Source organism: Pinus tabuliformis, chromosome 7, assembly GCF_031772625.1.
Source record: "Pinus tabuliformis cultivar Carrire ecotype Pingquan chromosome 7, CPIR1, whole genome shotgun sequence".
Taxonomy (NCBI): domain Eukaryota; kingdom Viridiplantae; phylum Streptophyta; class Pinopsida; order Pinales; family Pinaceae; genus Pinus; species Pinus tabuliformis.
In genome coordinates, this window is record NC_142293.1 from 1,112,705,953 (window position 1) to 1,112,715,475 (window position 9,523).

The window sequence follows — 9,523 nt, forward strand, 5'->3', positions numbered from 1 at the left end:
TAAGAGAATATCGCTGTTGTTGTGCAAACAGAGCATTCATATACCCCCTTTGATATTCTTCCAATTCTTCTTCCAACACGGTGTCGCTAACTAGAATAAAATCAGTGTCTTGATGTGCAGTTGAATTCACTGCACATTATTCCTCTTCGGTAATGTAAGTAGGTATCTCATCTGGAGTGAAGAGATGTTTTTCTTCACCTATTACATTCCCTTCCTCATCTCACTCTGGTCCATGCACAAAATTCTGTTGCAAAGGTGTTTGTACCAGCTGTTGTGCTGTCTGCTCTTGAGTTCGTTGATCTCTTTGTCTTATTCTATATTGTGGTGTTGTTGGCCACGAAAGTTAGGATTCCTAACTTGTGCTCTGGCTTGTCAAGTTTTACCCTTTCAAGCATCTGTTCTACCTTTTTGAGAAGTTGATCCATTGAAGAAGATTCTTCTTTCACAGTGGTTTTCTTCTCTACTTTCGCTCTAGCTCTTTTGGACAACAGATTTGCCTCAACGCTGACCACAATTTTCTGCATGTCTTCCATCGTAGTCGGTTCTCTCTCTCTTAATTGGTACGCAATGTCAACATCAAAACCATCTGGAAACTTCATCATTGCTAGTCCCACAGGTGGCTTTAGATGATCTGGAATTTCATTATAGACTGCATTAAATCTAACACAATAATCTTGGATCGACTCACCGGCATTGCGTTTGATTTGTTCATACTCGGCCAAAATTTGAAGGGGATTCTTTTTCACTTCCCACCGATTCAAAAATTGTCTTTGTAGTTCAGCCAAGGTAGTGATACTTGTAGCCGTCAAACCTCTTAACCATTTCCTCACATCACCTGCAAATTTCTATACAAAAAGTCTCATTTCCACGTTCTCTGCATCAATCTCATGAAGTTCATAAATGTCTGCCATTTTGTCTACATGTTACTGAGCAGTAATGTTGTTAGGAGTGCCATCAAAAAATTGGATTTCACTTTGATAAATCCGTTGGCATGTCATCTAGGACTTGGGGCAGCACAAGGGGTGCAAAACGGGCAGCCATCATTCTCGGTGGATTTGGCCTTGGAGGTGTTGGAGGAGTGTGCACAGTTTGCAAGGGGCTTGCAATTGGAGTTTGGGGCTATGTTGCAATGTAATTATCAATTAATCTATTAGCTCTTTCTGTTTCGAGGTCTACAAGAAATTGTAGATTGGGAACGGTATAATCAACAAACCTTTCAGATTTAGACTCAAACAATGATATTTCAAACCGCTCGTCAAACTCAAGCTCTTCAAGATACTCAAAAATGTCGGGACATGAATGGTATTTGAACACAAGAGTTATGGTGCTTTCTTGACGAAGGAGTATTGGGATCAAATTGGGGTTTTCGTAAATATAAGGAGGATCCCGGTCTGGATTGGCTCTAGTATATCACCTCGAAGCCAGCGTGCTATTGAGAAAAATCACAGGACACCACCAACTTACTCAGCCTTTCCAATCCTAAGCTCATCATCTGGAAGCTCAGAATTATTATGAAACAAGGTGATTTGATTTCAACTTTGTCCCCAATGGAGTCGCCACTATGTTAGCACCTAAATCTGCCTTAGGCTGAAGGAAGGCAAAAATTAGGGTAACCACAAACCATGCTCAGTCTGGTAGCTAGCCCTACCAGAACAGGAGAGGGCTCTCTCCGAGTCACGCTCAATGAATAAATGATCGGAAACGGTCTGAGATAACTTACAATACAATGTTTACCTTAGGCTAGTAAGTGAATATGGATTCTAGAAACAATTTTATGAATGACCGAGCTTCTAGGATGTTATGGGACCGGCGCTCAGCAAAGAACAGAGAATTTGAATATGAAGGAACATATTATTCCGTGAGGCAAGGTAGGCGGAAAATGTAACAATTTAGTTTGAGGTATCACAGCATGAATAGATTGCTGAAGAAAGTGAAAAGGGCATAGTGACATGAATCCTTTTCAACAAAAGAAATAACACTGAAACATGAAATTTTCCCACAGACAGAGCAATAAAAATTGGATTCTACCTAATCTCACTCAGACAATTTCACTGGAAATGAGCATGAAATGAATTATGAAACATAACTAAATACATAAGAACACACAATAAATACATTTTCTACACTCACAACCACAAGAATCTCATGAAACAGAGCTGCTGCCTTTCATTAATTCTCTGTCAAAAATACACAGTGCAGAAACAGAGTTTCTTTCCCACAATCTCCCAGAAGTTACCAGCCAACCAACCCTTTGCAAATAACTTGCATACAATATATATAATGTGCAAGGAAGAGATAGAATGCCCAAGGGTTGGGGAGTTACTCGAACCATTGCGAAATGGAGTTGGAAAGCCAACCATCAGCTACATGTGCAGCGTTGCAAACATGACATTTGGCTTTGGGTGACCATTTGCCTTCCTTTGCCACTTGGATAGAAGCCCATCTGGAGAAAAAACTCTTTAAATGCCACATTTGGTGCCAAAAAACCGAAGTGTAGATGAGCAGGCCCACTTGGAGAAGTCGCGACCCAAAATTTCACGAAACGGAAGCAAATTGGAAATTTTTTCCTCTGTGCTCCGCGCCATTTTTCTGTGCGTCGCGCTAATTTGGGACCTGTTTTGGGGCACTTTCAGGTGTCCAAAATGTGCCCAAGTGGGTTTTCTGAAAATCCTGTCCTGTCTACTTCCTAACCCAACTGGAATTTTCAAATTTGGTGCTCATTTTCCCTTCCAAATCTCCATTCTCCCAAGACTGCTTTCTGTGTGTCAAAAAAGTGGCAGAGAGGCCATTTTTGGGTGTTTTTTGACCTTTAGGAGACCCATATCTTGCCCAAATCTTTTGCCCGGACACCAGTAGTCGTAATTTTAGATGCTGAATCCAAAACTGCAAGCCATTTCTCAATTGGAGCACTAGAATTTTAGCGTCGTGCCAGTGGCGCGGCGCATAGGGAGAAAATCCTTGTTTTTTACCCAAAAAATTGCCAAGTGAGCAAAATTTCCCCAAATTTTTTGAAATTTGGGTTGGCTGCTCCCTATGAAGTGCTATGTTGTGCCAAGGAAGCCTCAGCCAAGATTCAAAACCGATCTTGCTCCTTTGCCTCCTTTGCCTCTTTTGTTTCTTTGCTCAATTTCGCCTTTAGGCCCCTGATTCTTGCTTTGGAGCTCATGTTTCGGGCCATGTAGTGGTGAGTCATGCACCTCAGCATGTCTTTTTCCCTGTTATCCTTATCCAACCACTGCTCCAAGTGAACGTTGACTTTCTCTAACACATACTCCCAGCCCTCATCTCTTTGCTCCATAGGTCTGCCTTGTGCTGCCATGATGTGTTGCCGATTTTCCTTGATCATTTGAAACTCTATCTCAGCTATCGGATCCTCAAGTTGCTTGTTTCTCTGCTCCAGATACTTCACGTTCCACTTGGTCCTATCCAAGTCCAGGGATAAGTTCTCAATCACCGATTGCTGCTCTTGAATGGTCTCTCCAAGCTCAGCATTTGTAGGTTCTGCATCTGTCTCATCATCCTGGAGGAGAAAGAATTTTGTCTCTCATTCACCTGATGGCTCACCTGAAGGCCCCTCATCATGCACTAGCTCCTTACCTCTGCCCTGTTCCTGTGGTGCTGATGTCGAAAGCGAGGGCCCTTCCACCCCGGGTGGAGATAACACTCGCTTTGCTGCTGCAAATAAAGGTCTACTGCCTTTCTGATAGATGATGCATATTGGCATGGTAGTAGTCTCATGGTGCTCATGCTAATGTGACGGACCCCCTATCTCATGCTCTGCCTCTAATATGACCTATGGAGTGCTGAAGAAGTCATGGGAATGAAGTCCTCCCAAGCAATACCCTGCAATCCCAACTGATGGTCCACCAAAATCCAGATAAGGGCAAAGTGATAAACATTGTTGAGCTGTTGTTGAGGGGTCTTGTGTTGCATGAAATTTCTCATCCTCTCTATGTTCCCGCAAATGAAAAATGGGAGGCTCATCATCTGTACCCTGGTGAAGTGCATGAGCAGCCTGATGTGGTATGTATAAAGGCGAGAAAACCTCCCCTCGCAACTGAAGTATTTCATGATTAATTTCATGAGCAGGGCATACTCATCTTTCAGAAACCTGAATGGAAATACTCTCGTGAGGTGTCTCAAACAGTTGTCTTTGATGTAAGGCTCATAATGATGTCTTTCTACCTTCTTCTTCTTGTGCCACTGCTCTCCAATGTTTGGTATGCCTGTTGCCACTGATATGGTCTCGGGTGTCAATGTGAAAGTGACCCTAGCCAAGATAGACTGTCCTCCATGTAGGTGAAGTGCAAAAAGACGAGCCAACTCATGATGCACTCTGACTTTTGCCACCCTCTGACGAAATTCGAAACATGCTAAGTGCTGGAAACAAGACATAGCGAGAGGGCATGCCTGCAACTCGGTGAGGGTGTTCGATTCGTCTCTAAGATGTCTACCACTCCGGTGATGTCTCCTTTGGGCCCTTTCTCCCGAAGCTGTGTCACTGTGGGTCTCCTCCTCATACTCTGATGAAACTTCGGATGCCATTACTATTGTTTGTACCCTGAGTTTTATGCTGCCCTTGAATTCCAATGAAGCTGGTAGTTGCCCTGAAAATCTGCCACCAAGGGGACAATAAAACAGGGAGTATTAGGAGGGGAATGATGAAATAGGGATAGGGGTTTAAAGGGAGAGATTCATCATGTATTTGGGAGTAGTTTGGGTATAGGGTTGATGGGGTAGGTTTTGAACATATTGGCAACACTGCCACTGTAGCATAAACCCTAGGATCAATGATTTCTTTGTTTCCCTTTTGTTTGCTTTACAAAAAAAATTTGCATTTGATTTCTACCCCTACAACCATGCTATCCCTTTCAATTTTGGTGCAAGAACTAAGGTAGGTGGCCTACCTTTCAAAATTTGTGAGCCTCCAACAAATTTTAGGGAGATTGAATAGTTTTTGGGCTTTATATTTTTGTGCACCGCGCGCTCTGCCCAGTGCGTCGCGCGCCGGGTATGCGCCGTGCCAGTGTTATGTTTACACAGTGGGTGGGCCCTGTGTGTGCCGTGCACAATGAGTGTGCCACACTCGTTGGTGTATGTGCCGCACGCTATGAAAACACTCAAATTTTCTCTTAGTTATTAACTCTTCGACCCTTTGACCATGCATCCCCTTCCCAAAGCTTCGCTTGCCCAATAAGTTAGTCCTATGGTGATGATGCATTAAGCAAATAGTGGAGGAAAAGGGAGAGGGTTTGGTAGTGACTTAGGGCAGGGGTTTATAAAAAATGACAAGGGAGGATGGGGAAAAATGATAGGTGAGGGGAATAAGTGGGTGGAGTGAAACCTTGACAATATCAACAGAAATTTATAACCTCAACCTTCATTTTCTTGTTGATTTTCTCAGGGGTGACATTATGCGTTTTGGGTGACATTCAAACCTCTTCACAAACACGATATCCTTGACACAATTTGATGAGCAGGTGATGTTATAAGGCTTACCTCTCAATTTGATAGCCTTCCCCAAAGTTTGCTGGTTTGGCACAGTTTCTTGGTCATTAGATTGTGTGCACCGTGCACCTGGTAAGCGTGGTGCCCGTGTAATCTTTCAACGGCGGGCTGGCTGCGTGTGCGTTGCGCCTGGTGAGTGCGCCGCGCCCCTGGTTATATGCGTCGTGCGCTCCCAAAACCTGCCTCCAATCACTCAAACTCTACAATCTCACCCTCACACCTTTGAAATGCTTTCTCCAAGTCTTGAAAGAGCACAATGCTTTTGATTTGGGTCAAAACATGTATTTATAGCCTTGGAGGAGATGGGTTTGATTTTTGCCTCTATGAAAACCCCCTTTTCTAATGTTCAATTTTGCACTTTTTCATTGACCTTCAAACACACTGATTTTCACTTTCCCTTTGACATTTTGGCTCAAATGATGAAATTTTCGGCACCTCTTTGCAGGGACTGTATGACAGAGTATTTGGACATGTAAATCATAACTGCATCTGAAAATTCAACTTGTGATTTTTTGGAAAATTTTGTCATAAATGACCTTGTTTGAGTTTTCTTCAAAACAGAGTTTTGAAGAAGAGTCGAAGTCTCTTCAAGTGATGATGAAGCTTTCTGAACCGTAGCTGTGTAAGGCCTCCCTCTGGCCTGCATGGCTTGTTCTGGACATGTTTTCAAAGACCAAATTGATGAATTCCTAGACCCAAACATAAAAATGACTTTGTCCTGTAAAGGATCATACCTTGACTGTCATGAACTTTCGGTGATTATGGACAAAGACCTGAGCCAGCAGGAGCTAGACATGAGGGAAAATGATTAGCATGACTTTCTCCATCAGATCATGGCATGCCCCTAGCGGAATGCAGCTGAGTGAATTGAGCGGGACACCTATAATTGAAATGCACAAAGAGTTTTGATCTCTGCCGGAGGGCTGACCAGACCGACTCTAACAAAGTCAAACTAGCATATTTGACCAAATCATTATATATAAACATATCACATCAAGTTAGCTCAAAACAAAACCATTATAAATCAAAATCATAAATCATACGTAACTATCATAACCTAGAATCATAGATCACATGTAATCATCGTAGACCATAATCATAAATCACATGCATAATAAAACTGAAATAAAATATTGATACTTATCCTTTAATCAATCCTTAGCATCTACCTTTGTCCTTATTCCATATGCACCCTCGATCAATTTCCACACCCGAAAAAAACCCAGTGCCTTCTCCTCAACCATGTGCACGTACACATAGTGTACAACCCAAAACATACATACACCTACACCTAGTGTATGACACAACATAATACATACATACACCTACACATTGTTTATGAGACAACAAAATACATACATACGCCCACACCCATTGTATGACATAACACATGCATACTCCTACATTCGGTGTAGAACACAATACACATAGTACAAAACAACAAATACACATGTCACGATACCACAACTACACATTGCGCATACATAGTGTTGCATGCCCACAACACGGCATGTACTACATGCACATAATGCCACATTTACACCAGTACCATATGTAGAAAATGTGCACAATACCACCTGTACAAAGCACCACCTGCACAATGTGTGCACAACATCACATGTGCACGGAACCACCTACACAACATGTACACAATGCCACATGTACATCGTGCCACCTATACAACATGTACACAATGCCAGACCTACACAGCAATACATGCACGAAATGTACATGACATCACATGTACATAGCACCACCTACACACAACACCATATGTACAACATGTACACAACACCACATGTACAACATGCACACAACACTATATGTACATAGTACCAAATATACAACATGCACACAACACCATATATACATAGTAATGCATATACAACATGTACATAGCACCATCTATACCCAACACTTCATATGCAACATTTGTACAACACTATATATACCACCATTTATATAACATTGCATAAACAACATGTACATAGCACCATATATACCTAGTACTTCATATGCAACATTCGTACAACACTATCTATACCACCATGTACATAAGATTGTATAAACAACAGGTACACACACTATTATATACACAACACCGCATATGCACAACATCATAGATGCAACATGTACAACATATACAAAATATGCATAATAGTAATACCACACATCCAAAACCACACTGCCTTTACCAAGCAACCTTGCTTCCAATTTCCTATCCATGCTTGTCCCAACATCCCACAGGCCACACTCCTTTCATTTCGCTGATGTATCTTTTAGCATTACCTATCATAACATAAACATAGGCATAATACAAAAATACAATATCAATTCATATCCACATGATACTTACCTCATATATTCGTCATGACTACTCTTCCCACTTTATTCCCATAAGATCAGGAACCTCATCATGCCATTCACTTTCATAAGCAATCATTCCTCCATAATAATGATCCATGACAACCCTATTGGACAGTGACATAGATACATGGATACATACATGCATATATATAAACATTAACATAAAACAATCATGATCCATGATGACCCTATTAGACATGACACACATACATACATACATACATACATGTATACACATATAGACATCATCATAATCATGATCATAATGTAATTACTAGATATCATAAGGTCAAGGTTAAGAGAACTCCATATATGTGTGCAACACATGTGCAACATCGAGAATGATGGTTCCTAACATAGCCAAGGCATATGACGCCGCCAATCCATTGACCTTACCTTTCTTGATTACCTTTCCCATGATTTTTCTACCATCATCCATTTACACCAATGGACCTAACCATTCCAACCGACTGTCATAGTCTTACCTTCCATTGTGCTTACTCATGTACCAGCTTCATCTAATTCTTACATTTCCTATTCAGTTGTCTCCGAGCTCCACTAAATTTCCTCTTTCCCAACCAATTCCCAAGACTCTCAAAACATAAAAGGCAATACCAATGAACAAACAAGAAGCAAAACCATGAAAACCAATAACAACACGACACCACACAAAGTGGAAAGGCCTTGCACCAGACATAACAAAGATGCAATCAAGTGCAACCAAATCACAAAAGACCAAAACCACAAGACTAACAATAGACACCATGACTCAATCCCCATGGTTCCCAGTGCTTCCAAAGGAAAGCTCAACTTGAGCCTTCTTTAGAAATTCATGGTAGTCCCTTGTCATGCAATCTCCTACATCATATTACCATAAACACATAAATTTCAGTGCTTAAATAAACATTACAATACACTAGTTACCTTACCTTTTTATACCAAGCACATGCTTGCAACTGAACACATACATGCCATCTCTCAAGGGACTCCAATTCCCCTAACAGATCCACCTGTAACGAGAGACTAGCTAATATACCTGTCAAATACAAGTTCATGCATCTAGCACATATCCACATAAGGTCAGACAAGATTAAGGTTAACAAGACTTCCTATATCCAAAGAACTCATTCGTTTGGAATTAGGGTTTATAGCCAAAGGTATTCCTACCCAAGTCCTTTATTCTACCTTTTTACTTTGTTGGAATCAAGGCTTACTATGTGTTGTCACATCACCCAACTATTAATTATATAAACACATCAATTATTACCTTTTCATGCTAATACTTCCAAATATCACGACAATCATATCTATAAATTTGAAATCAACCTTTACCAAGACTAACAATCATGTCATAATCCATAGTCAACTCATAGTCATTAGACATAATGGTACAATTGTCACCTATTACACAAGTACATATCAGTTGTCTCAACACACATGTGCTAGTACAACCATCTTAAAACAAGATCATTTTTTCATGCAATCTTACAGACACATACTCATATCATGCAATTAATCAAAAATTCAAGAAAACTATAAACGTACCATGTTAGATAAATATGTTGGAAATACTTGGGGGCCGGGGGTGGGGGGGTGGGGTTAAATCAGTATTCCTTTCAATTAGTATTATTAATAATCTTTCAGAGCA